Source organism: Grampus griseus, assembly GCF_964374135.1.
Source record: "Grampus griseus genome assembly, chromosome: 8".
NCBI lineage: Eukaryota > Metazoa > Chordata > Mammalia > Artiodactyla > Delphinidae > Grampus > Grampus griseus.
In genome coordinates, this window is record NC_139002.1 from 11,882,424 (window position 1) to 11,895,051 (window position 12,628).

The 12,628-nt window shown below is 39.4% G+C and overlaps 1 protein-coding gene across 5 annotated transcripts in view; it reads right to left on the minus strand.

Moving 5' to 3' along the window:
• LOC309826793 (uncharacterized protein) overlaps nt 1–12,628 on the minus strand; it is a 264,733-nt gene that overhangs the window by 181,088 nt on the left and 71,017 nt on the right. The window lies entirely within an intron of this gene.

The window sequence follows — 12,628 nt, forward strand, 5'->3', positions numbered from 1 at the left end:
AGAGACCTATACTGGACATAGAAGAAAGGACTGGGCAAAAATGAAGTATGGGAGACAGAGAATGAAAAGAGGAATTAGAAGGTGCATACAAATTAGAAATGCATAAAAATAGAGATGCATTTTAAAATGACATTGAATTGGAGTAGATACATTAAGTGAAAATAATGCTTTCACAAGGTCATGGAGACATGAATGGACCTAGAGATTGTCATACTGAGTGAAGGAAGTCAGACAGAGAAAGACAAATATCATATGATATCGCTTATATGTGGAATCGAAAAAAATGGTGCAAATGAACCTATTTACAAAACAGAAATAGAGTCAGATGTATTAAACAAACTTACGGTTACCAAGGGGGAAAGGGTGGGGGGAGGGATAAATTGGGAGAGTGGGATTGACATATACACACTACTATATATAAAACAGATAACTAATAAGAACCTGCTGTATAGCACAGGGAAGTCTACTCAATACACTTTAATGAACTTTATGGGAATAGAATCTAAAAAAGAGTGGATATATGTATAACTGATTCACTTTGTTATACAGCAGAAACTAACACAACATTGTAAATCAACAATACTCCAACAAAAATTAATTTAAAAATATTCATGGAGTTATAAGGTTGGATACCTACTCTATAGTCAATTCTTGGACTAAGTAGCTGTGTGACTTTGAATCAGTCAGTTCCCTTCTTAGTCTCTGTTTTCCCTCCTATAAACCAAGGTGTTTGGGCCAGATGGTTTCCGAGCAAAATAATTTGATGAATTAAAGTAAGGGTGAATAGTACGTAATGTATGTATAAACCTTGATGGATCTGAGAGGAAGAAAGCCATGGTTACAAGTGGGCAGGGGGTCCATCCTACAGCCTCCCTGTTCTCCAGAAACCATGCCCTCCCTATCAGACTTCCCAGACTGTGCTGGCATCGCCAAAAGGCTGCTGGGAATTTCTCTGCAGAGCCCTGTTCCTAAATGAACTCCCAGGAGATTGGGGGATGGAGGAGGGTGCCAGTTTAAAACAGGTCTGATATGATCCAGGACCTGATAGGGTTTCAGCTGCCTGCTTCTCTGGCAATTTGCAGAGAAATTAAAGAGATTCTTGTGGAGGTTAAATGGCTCAAGTCCTAGGGAGGGGACGCTGTTGCTCAGAAAGAAACACAAAGACGAGATTCATCTTGCTCAAGAATTATAAATAGAACAGTCAGATTAGATTCAGCAGAGGAATGGGGGCACCAAGAAGGAGCCAAGTTCTCTCCAAATAAAGAGGCAAGGCTCCAAAGACTCGCAAAGCAGGCTTTCAAAAGGGAAAAAAAGAAAAGATGGGAAGGAAGAAAACTTCAAAAAAAAAAAATGGGCCTTTTCTTTCAACCCGCAACTTCTTTCAGGCAAGAAGACAAAATCATCAGTTCCTGAAAGAGAGATTGAAAGTCAATTATCACCCCATAAGGAGTCGTTCACTGTAAAAGGAATGAAAATAGTTTACTGCTCTATGGAAAATGCAAGCTGCTTCCAAACTTTAGGTTAAAAACTTGGCAAAGGGTGCTTGGCCTCCCTGTATATCTGTCTTGGAGATGTTTATCCAGCGGATGGAGATACTGAGATGGGTCTGGTCTTCAGGTTGGTTTTTTGTTCTGCGTAAGGTTTCCATCAGATACAGTCTGCAAACTGGTGCAAGCCAGGAGGCTGCTGGAGGGAGGCCCTGATTTAACTGCAGCAGGCCCTGCCTACACCAGGACTCTGCTTTGTAAGAATAGAGCAGTAGTGCAGAGACCAAGCAGGAAGCAGCGCAGGGAGCTGGTGGAGCGCATACTTGCTCCCAACTCAAAAGACCTTCTTTCCAGGTCTGCTTCTAGCGTTCAATGCCATATGGTCTTAGACAAGTCACTCGACCTCTTGGAGCTACAGATTCCCCATCTGTTCATCAGTGAGGCTGGCTTCCACCTACATCTCAAAGTTGTTTGAAGGAAGTAATGTAAAATACAAGTTCTGTAGAAATGCCATCAGTAGTCTACATGAAAACAGATCCCTTCAAGGGGACCCTAAGTGCTTCCTACAAAACCACAGGTAATATGGGCTGCTCAATCACATTATAAATTTCCTGTTCTCCACCGGATGTAACCTAAATACTTCCAGTCTCTCCTCTTCTAAAAGGAAGTACATAGAGGCAATGAAACACAGAGATTAAGAGCATGGGTTTTGCATTAAGACAAACTAGAGTTTGAATCCCTCTTGTCTCACTCATTAGGTACATAACATTGGAAAATTTTTCTTAAACTATCTGTATCTCAGTTTACTTCACTGGAAAATGGGAATAATGCTGGCCTCCCAGGTTTGCTGTGAGGATTCATAAAAAGCAAGAATGTGTGCAAACCACACGTGTGCTCAAGAAAGTATGGTATGGTTTTTGATCATCGCCCAATATCATAGTCACCAATTTTACTGTCTTTGGATTAAATCAGGCAAGTACTCCTTGATTTACTCATATACCTCCAACTGCAATTTAAGTCTTATTTTGTTAAAAATATGTGTTTTATTCTTATTATAAAAATAATACATGAATATACTTCCACTTCCAGGAGGATGGAGTAGGCATACATTTCCCTATTCCTCCACTAAGTACAACTGGAAAATGTGGGATATTATATATAAAACAAAGGTATAGACTCTGAAAGGTGGAGAGAAGATGGAAGAGTGTCCAGTGACCTCAGGACCTAAAAAACAATGCAGCGCTGAGTTCCTAAGTTTTCTTTTTGCTTCATATACCCCAGACTTGGAGCTGAAGAAGCCAGAGACTCAGAAATGGCAACAGGCACATTTTTTACTACCTGATACCTTCACTAGTGAATTCTACCAACCATTTAAAGAACACCAATCCTTCTCAAGCTTTTCCAAAAACTTGAAAAGGAGGGAACATTTCCTAACCCATTCTATGAGGGTAATGTTAGCATTTCCCTGATAACAGAGCCAGACGAAGACACTACAAAATTATAAACTAATATCCCTTTTGAACATTAATGCAAAATCCTCAACAAAATACTAGCAAACTGAATTCAGCAGCATACTAAAAGGATTATATACTATGGCCAAGTTGGATTTATTTCTGGAATACGAGGACAGTTCAACATACAAAAATCAATGTAAAGCACCACATTAATGGAGTGAAGGAAAAGAAATATGTGATCATCTCAATTGATGCAGAAAAAGCATCTGACAAAATTCAATACACTTTCACGATAAAAACACTCAACAATTAAGGAATAGAAGGAAACTACCTCAACAGTAAAAGCTACATATGAAAAACCCACCATGAGTATCATACTCAATGATGAAAGACTGAAAGGTTTTCTTCTAAGATCAGGAATAAGATAAGAATGCCCACTTTACCACTTCTATTCAACATAGTACTGGAAGTTCCAGCCAGAGCAATTAGGCTAGAAAAAGAAATTAAAGACATCCAATTTGGAAAGAAAAAAAGTAAATTTATCTCCATTCACAGATGCTATTTTATACATATAAAATCCTAAACATTCCACACCAAAATAAAACTGTTAGAATAAATTAATTCAGCAAAGTAGTAGGATACAAAATCAACATGCAAAAATCACTTGCATTTCTATACATGAACAATGAACAATCTGAAAAGGAAGTTAAGACAACAATTATATTTACTATAGCATCAAAAAGAATAAAATGTTTAGGAATTACCTAAGGATGTAAAAGACTTATACAATGAAAACTACAAAACATTGCCTAAAGAAATTAAAGAAGAGATAAATAAATGCAAAGATGTTCCATGTGCATGGGTTGGAAGACAATATTTTTAAGATGTCAATATTACCCAAAGCAGTCTACAAATTCAATGCAATCTCTCTCAAAATCCCAACAATGTTTTTTGCAGAAATACAAAAACCCATCCTAAAATTCACATGAAATCTTAAGGGACTCCAAATAGTCAACAACCTTGAAAAAGAACAACAAAGTTGGAAGACTCACATTTCCTGATTTCAAAACTTACTACATACAATTTGACCACTTAGATGAAATGAATCAATTCGTTGAGAAACAGAGACAACCACAATTCATCTAATGTGAAAGAGATAATTTGAATATCCCTATAATATTAAGGAAGTTGAATTTATAACCAAGAACCCCCCCCCCAAATAAGTCTCTGGGCCCACATAGTTTCACTAAAGAATTCTACCAAACAGTTAAAGAAGAATTAACATCAATTCTACACAATCTCTTCCAGAAAATGTAAGAGGAGAGGACACTTCACAATTTATTCTGTGAAACTAATATTACCCTGATCCCAAACTCAGCCAAAGACAGTACAAAAAAGATATGAACACAAAAATTCTTAACAAAAAGTTATTAAATATAATTCAGAAATTACAAAAAGAATTAAACACCATGGCTAAATGGAATTTGTTCCAGATATGCAAGGCTGGTTCAATTTCCAAATTATCAATCCATGTTATTCATCATATTAATGGGGAAAAGCAGTAAAATCACATGATAATATCAATCAATGCATAAAAAGCATTTGACAAAAATTCAATATCCATTTATAATTTTTTTTAAACTCTCGGAAGAAAATAGGGTTAGGGGAACTTTAGAAACTTGATAAAGACTATCTACAACAAACCTATAACTAACATTACATTTAATAGTGAAAGACAGTGCTTTTCTTCTAAGATCAGGAATAAAGTAAGGATATCTACTCTCCAGTCTTAATCAATATAGTGCTGTAAGTTCTAAATAATACAATAGGCAAGAAAAGGAAATAAAAGACATACAATTGGAAAGGAAAAAGTAAAATTGTCTGTATTTGTAGGTAGCATGCTTGTCTGTATAGGAAATTTCAAGAGATCTACTGAAGGAACTCCTAGAATAAGTGAGTTCAGCAACATTGCAGAATACAAAATAAACATAAATTTATACACATATATAACATATATAAATTTATTTTTATATTTCTATGCACTAGCAATGAACACTTGGGCACCAAAATTACAGTACCATTTCAATCACTCAGAAAAACTAAATACTTGTGTGTAAATTTAACAAAACATGTTCAGAACTTGTATGCTAACAATGATGGAAGACATCAAATAAAATCTAAATAAATGAAGTAATATATTGTATTCATGGATTGGAGGACTTAACATAGTAAAAGATATCATTTCTTCCCAAATTTATACATAGGTTCAGTGCAGTTCCTATCAAAACTATAGAAAACTTTTTTTTATAGATATAGACAAGATTATTCTAAAATTTATGTGGAAAGGCAAACTAAAATAGGTAAAACCATTGTGAAAAATGGGACTGAAGTAAAAGGAACACAGTCTATCTGATTTCAGAACTTTCTATATAGCCACAGTAACCAAAACTGTGTGGTACTGGCAGAGGAATGGACACATAGATCAATGGAATAGACTTACACGAGCATGCCCAGCTGATTTTTTGACAAAGGCGCAAAAGCAATTCAGTGGTGGAAAGACTGGCTTTTCAATAAACAGTGCTGAAACAATTAGACATCTATAGGCAAGAAAGAGAAGGAGAAGAAGGAAGGGAGAAGAGGAGGAGGTAAAGAAGGAGAGCCTTGACCTAAGTCTCACTCCTTAAACAAAAATGAAGTCAAAATGGATCAAACATAAAAAACAAAACTATAATTTTTTTAAAAAATAGGAGAAAATCTTTGGGACCCAGGGCTAGGAAAATAGATCCCAAACTTGACACCAAAAGCACAATCTGTGAAAGGCAAAATTGATAAATTCATAAATATTTACTGAAGCTTTATTAATAATAGTGTAAAACTGGAAACAACCCAGATATCCTTCAACAGTAAATGGTTACACAACCTGTGGTACATCCATACTATGGAATACTACTCAACAATTTAAAAAAGAATGAATTACTGATACACACAAAAACATGAATCCCCAGAGCATTACCTATTGTAGGATTCTATGTATATAAATTCTGAATATGAGAAAATTACAGAAATGGAGAACAGATCAGTGGTTACCAGAGGTTAAGGAGGGCAGGATAGTGAGTATGGATATAAAAGGGCAGCATGAGAGATTCTTGGGGTGATGGAATCTTGGCTGTATCAACATTAGTATCCTGGTCGTGATATTGCACTATAGCTTTGTGAGATGTTACCTTTGGGGGAAATGGACCAAGGGTACATGGGATCACTCTGTATTATTTCTTGCAACTGCATGTGCATCTACAATTATCTCAAAATTAAAAGTTTGATTTTTTCAAAGTAATAGTAATTTTAGAAAATCTGGACTACACAGACACACACAGAAAAACAACAAAAATCATGTATATCGTCCCCACTAAGAGATAACCACTTTTTAATCCTTAAGCATATCTAACCAAAGTTTTAAAAATCTTTCTAAGCATGAATAATTTCAAAGAAAGGTAACTCTTATTCAATGGAAGGATCCCATGCCCCACCTCCTCAGCATGAAAATTATTTTACTTCAGAAACTCCTTCTTCTCCTACAACAGCCTGTATTAGTCAGGGTCCTCCAGAGAAACAGAACTAGTAGGGAGATAGATACAGGTGACCCTTGAATAACACGGTTGCACAACCAAGGATACAGAGGGCCAGCTGCAAAGTTATAGGCAGATTTTCCGTGGCCCTAACCCCTACGTTGTTCAAGGGTCAACTGTATGTATAAAATAAGGCAATTCAAAAGGCAGTGTTTCCAAACCCAAGAATAGCCAGTGTTTTGGTCTGAGCTCAAGTCCAAAGGCAGGAAAAGACCAATGCCCCAGCTCCAGGCAGTCGGGCAGAAGGAGTTCCCTCTCTTACTTGTGGGAGGGTCAGCCCTTTTGTTCTATTCAGGCCTTCAACTGTTTAGATGAGGCCCACCATATTAGGAAGAGCAATTTGATTTACTTAGTCTAGTGATTCAAATGTTAATCTCATCCAGAAACACCCTCACAGACACACCCAGAATAACGTGTGACTTGGCCCAGTCAAGTTGACACATAAAATGGCCTGATGCTACTCTCTGTCCCACCAGTGAACTGCCAACCCTGCTCTCCCAACTCTAGCTAATTTCCTGAGATCATAGCAGTGGTGCTGTAGACCTTGGCTGTGGTATTTTTCAGCCAAATATCTGACATCTGGAATGCATCTCGAGAGAGAGTTACTAAGTGGTGGTACCAGGGAGGGTAAAATACCCCACAGGGAATGGGCTATTAGTTTTGTGATGTATGAGTTGAGTGAGGTGGAACAGCAGGAAAGTCATGGTGGGGGCGTGCACGTGTGCACACACGCACACACACACACACACACACACACACCCCGAAAGGGACCTTGTGGGCTGTTATGATAGTTGTTTACTCACTTGTTTGGCAGTGAACAAGTCGGTCTGGGTGGTGCAGACCAATATTGAGACATTTTAGACAGGTCTATTCTGCAGAAAAGTACTGCCCTTCCTGCTGCCACTCTGTGCCTCAACTTCTCCAACTTTAAAATGGGCATCTTTGATTTGTCTTTGGTTCATGGAGGTATTAAGAAGTATAGTGATGTCTCTACAGCCCTTCAACTCCTTACAAAAAACCTGCATAAATAAATCAGAGGCTACTGTGTAAGAAACAATTTCTAGCTCATTTACCATCCAGATCCTTATGAGACTCTGTAAATATCTAATAAAAGTAGACAAGTGGCTGGCAACATGAGGATTCAGCTCACAACAGAGTTCTAAAAGAAAAGAACGCAAAGAAAACTAAGACTCAGATGGAACACCTGATGAAGGCATTCTATTTTGGCCATACATTTCCACTGCTCTAGAGAACAACTTCCCAAAGGCATATTTTTCATCACACATGCAACTACGCTATGGCCCAGCAATTCTACTCCTGGAATTCACCCAAAATAAAAAACAACATGTGTCCACAAAAAGACTTACACAAATATATTAATAGCAGCCTTACTCATAGTAGCCAAAATCTAGAAACAACCTAAATGTCAGTTAACAGGTGAATGGATAAACAGATTGTGGTATATTCATACAACAGCAGAGTTCTTAGGAATGTAACAGAACTACACAATAATACAACACAGCACACAATAAAAAGGATTACATGAACTACTAATATAGGTAACACAAGAATGGATCCTGAAAGCATTACGCGGAGCCCAAGAAACCAGACACAAAAGAGTATATACTGCATAATTCCATTTATACAAAGTTGGGAACAGGCAAAACTAATCTATTGTGAGAGAAATCAGAACAGGAGTGTGTCTGGCAGTGGGAATGGGGTTAGAGATAGTGGGAAAGTAAATAACCGGAAAGAGAAGTGAAGGCATTTTCTGAGATAATGGAGATGTTTTCTATCTTGTTCGGGGGACGGTGGTTTCACAGGTGTACAGAATGACTGAACTCATCAGACTGAACACTTCAGATCTGTTCATACTATTGTATGTAAATTATGTCTTAATAAATAAATAGGTTTTAAAAAATTGTTGGACCCACCCATATCCAGGGGCAGGGAAACTTTATCCCCACCAAATAAATTATGAATGGGCAGTGGGAAACAAAATACAGTTCTGTTTTGATCACATCCTTTGATTGTGCTTGTTGAAGATATCAGTTAAGCACACTACTTATTTTGTCCAAGAAAGGCGGAAAGGAAGGAAGAAAGGAGATGTCTGACACCCTCCCTGACTTTTCCTGTTTAATATACTTACTTCCGTCCCCCTCAACTCCATTGTTGTAGCCATTGAACATTTCCACCCCTTCCTCCATCCCAGGTGCCTGATGCTCTCATGGGTGGCCCTGGGGTGGTTGGCTGAGTGGGGAGAAAGGCCTAGAACAGCTGGATGATGACACACAAGACAGTATGTAATTAAGGGTTGATTTACATGGTACCTGTAAGTGTCAAAATTAGAGACAAATCTCTCCAAGGGGAGCTGGGGAAAGTTTCACTGAGGCAATGCGGTGAGTGTACTTTTAAAAACTGGGAGAATTGTAATCAGTGGAGACACAAAGGAACGCAATTTCATAAGGGGGATCATAACCAAAGGTGCAGAATCAGAAAAGCACCAAGCATGTTGGGGAAATAAAAAGGATGAATGATAACTACTATTTGTTGAATATCTTTGCTTTGCCACCAATAGATGTAAGCGTTTATTTCCTTCTGTAAACTTTAGGACAGCTCCTCATCACACAGATAAGAAGAGGAGGACAGAGGGGAACCAGGGAACTTCCTCAACAAATGCAGAGTTGGACTTTGACTCCTGGTTCATAGCTCATATACGCGCAAACTACACCTAAACACCATTGCCCAGGTCCATGGAGATGAGGCTGCAACAGGGGTCTTCAGGCCTTTGTAGTAAAAGGAAGGATATCAATTAACTAGTTAATTAAAACAGTGCTAAGAGGTTGTTTAGAAATATTTAGGTGCTATAGATTGAAAACTTGGGGGACCAGAACATAGAAGACCTTGAGTAACAAGTTTAGGAGCATCCGTTTTATTACAGGTACAGAGAAATCATTTCAGTTCTTCGAGCAAAACCATGAGAATGTGGAAGAAGATGGTTCTGGCTGCGATGAACAGGTCGAGCTAGGCAGGACCAACAGCAGGAAAAACAGGTAAGAGGATATCAGAATACTGTGCTAGTTCAAACAAGGGACCATTCCAAGGTCTATATTAAGGGACGGTAATGAGAAGGGGGAAAAAAGTATTCAAGAGACATCATAAAAGAAATATGGTCAAGGCCTGGTGTCTAACAGGATGAAGGGCTGAGCAAAACGAGCTAGGAAAAGAGAAGAGGGTTCTAGGGTTCAAGCCTTGGTCCTAGGAGAATGTCATTTCTGTTACGGAAGTCAGGAAGGAGAGCTGAAAGGAGGGGAGAGTGATCAGCTCATCAGGAAATTTAGGGTTTGGGATCTGGTGGGACCCACAGACAAAGTGAGATTTGCCTGTCAGTGGTAGACGAAGGGGGATTGAGATCAGAAAACGAAGCCTTGGGCATTAGAGCCACCTGGTTAAGTGCTTGGGCTCAAGTCAGACAGAGCAGACCAGGATTTGACACCTACTAGCTCTCTTAGCCTCAGTTCTTCCTATAACAATGAAATAATTAATGTACCTGTTTCACAGGGTTGATGGGAGGATTAAAATGCATAATAAGGGGACTTCCCTGGTGGTGCAGTGGTTGGGAATCCGCCTGCCAAGGCAGGGGACATGGGTTCAATCCCTGAGCCGGGAAGATCCCACATGCCATGAAGCAACTAAGCCCACGTGTCACAACTAGTGAGCCTGCGCTCTAGAGCCCACGAGCCACAACTACTGAGCCCATGTGCTGCAACTACTGAAGCCTGCGTGCCTAGAGCCCGTGCTCTGCAACAAGAGAAGCCACCCAATGAGAAGCCCGCACACCTCAACGAAGAGTAACCCCTGCTCGCCGCAACTAGAGAAAGCCTGCGTGCAGCAACAAAGATCCAACGCAGCCAAAAAAAAAAAGCACAGTAAGTACTCCATAAATGTCAGCTCTGGTTATGGAGGCATGCATATATTTGGGGAGAAAGAAGAGGAAGGGAGGCCGGGAAGACCCAGAGGAGGAAGAATCAGAGAAATTTGGAAAAGACTTAGCGCCATATGACATATGCCCAGAGGGTCTTAAGGAGAGATTGATAAACAAAGGAGGATGGGGACAGAATAGACTACTGACAGTGACAATCAGGAGACTAAAGGAAGCAAAAATCAGGCTTCAGGGGGTTCGAGGGACACTGGATAATGTCCCAGTGGAGACAAATCAGAAGAGTAGTAAACGGAAAGAGAGACCTAGAAAAGATACTAGAAAAAGAGCAAACTCAAGTGAAGATTTATTTTCAATATCAAGAAGGCTGGACTATGAATGAAAGCAGAAGTAAACCAAGTAAATTCCAGTAAAAAAAGAAATATAAAATATACTTAGGAGAGGGACTTCCCTGGTGGTCCAGTGGCTAAGACTCCGCACTCCCAATGCAGAGGGCCCGGGTTTGATCCATGGTCAGGGAACTAGATCCCACACGCCGCAACTAAAAGATCCCACGCACCGCAACTAAAGAGCTTGCATGTGGCAACAAAGATCCTGCATGTTACAACTAAGACCCGGTGCAGGCAAATAACTAATATAAATAAATATATTAAAATATATATATATATATATATACCACATACTTAGGAGAAAAATGATAATGAAGGGACAAAACTCCAGATGGAAGCAGAGTGTAAGGCAGTCAAGAAGAGACATGGGTGAATTAGCCTGGGAGATAAAGAGGGAAATCTCTTATCTGCAGAGGATGTAGAAGAGACAAAGAGAGAATGAGGTGTAAGAAGGAAAAAAGGCTTTGGTGCTCTGGGGTTCTGCGTATGGGGGAAGAAGATTTGACCCCAAGGTTAAACCACACCAGTCCTTTGGATTCCCCTGTGATAAGCAAAGCTAGTGGCTTCAGGCCACACGGAAGGAAGCCAACCACACTCCTCATTCCCACTGGACCCCAACTTGAATATATACGCATGTCTTACTGTCTAAGGGAGAACATGTTTGTTCCATACCAGTATATGGAATCCACACAGGCTGTTCTAGGAGCTTCTCTCCATTGTCACCTCTCCAAAGTATTGTTCCAGATGCCTAACAACAAGGATTGCCGAGTAGTCCCAGAACACCACAGTAGAAGTTGAAAAGTGGAGATCGTAGACTTGGTGAGGGACCTGCCTCCACTGAGCTCCCTCTGGATCAACGATTTCTGTGGAAATTGTAAATGCCCCCATTCTCTGATGTACGTGGCTTTGAAGCCTCAGTCTCACAGGGGCCTAATTCAACATTTGGCAATCCATTGGAGTATGTGGTACTTGGCATTTTCATGGCTTCATTATTTAAAGGGCAATTCATTATGTGCGATGGAAACAAATAAAACTCTATTTCTGACATTTCTAAATCTGAACCCTGAACTCTCAATAAACCTTCCAGTTTCAAAATAATTATTTAAGCAAAGCCCTGGTGTATTCACTCTAAACCATTGAGCAGTGCTCTTAATGGTTGGTGATGCAATCTCCAAGGCAGAGACTTGAGTATTGGAACTTCCCTGAAGGATATTAAATAGTCCCCTTCTCTGCAACCCATTAAAGGCAATCTTGTCCTCACAGGCCTCAATCAAATTTGCACAGCAATTAGTCCTGCACAGGGTCTGATACATTTCTTAATTATAAAACAACTTTGTACCCTATTGGCCCTTTCAGATGGGTTAAGAGAACATTAATTACCTCCTCCTGAGACATCAAAGAGGTTTTTTTTTTAAATTCCCACCTTAGGGATGAATAAAGCAAGATGTAGAGGGGAGCTAACATCCATTGAGCACCTACTACGTGTTAGGCTTTATTTGGGGTGATTTACACACGTGTGAATAAGCCCACGGGTAAACTATTAACCCTGTTTTGCCAATGAGAAAACACATTTAGAAAAGTTAGATTACCTGTCGTGGTCACACGGCTAGTAAGTCTGCCGGCCTGAAAGTCCAGTTTGGGATCATGGTGCCTCTGGAGGGTGATTCCCCTGATCCTTTCTTTCTTTTTTTAAATTATTACCCATCAGGCACTTTTGAGAACCTTCTGTATA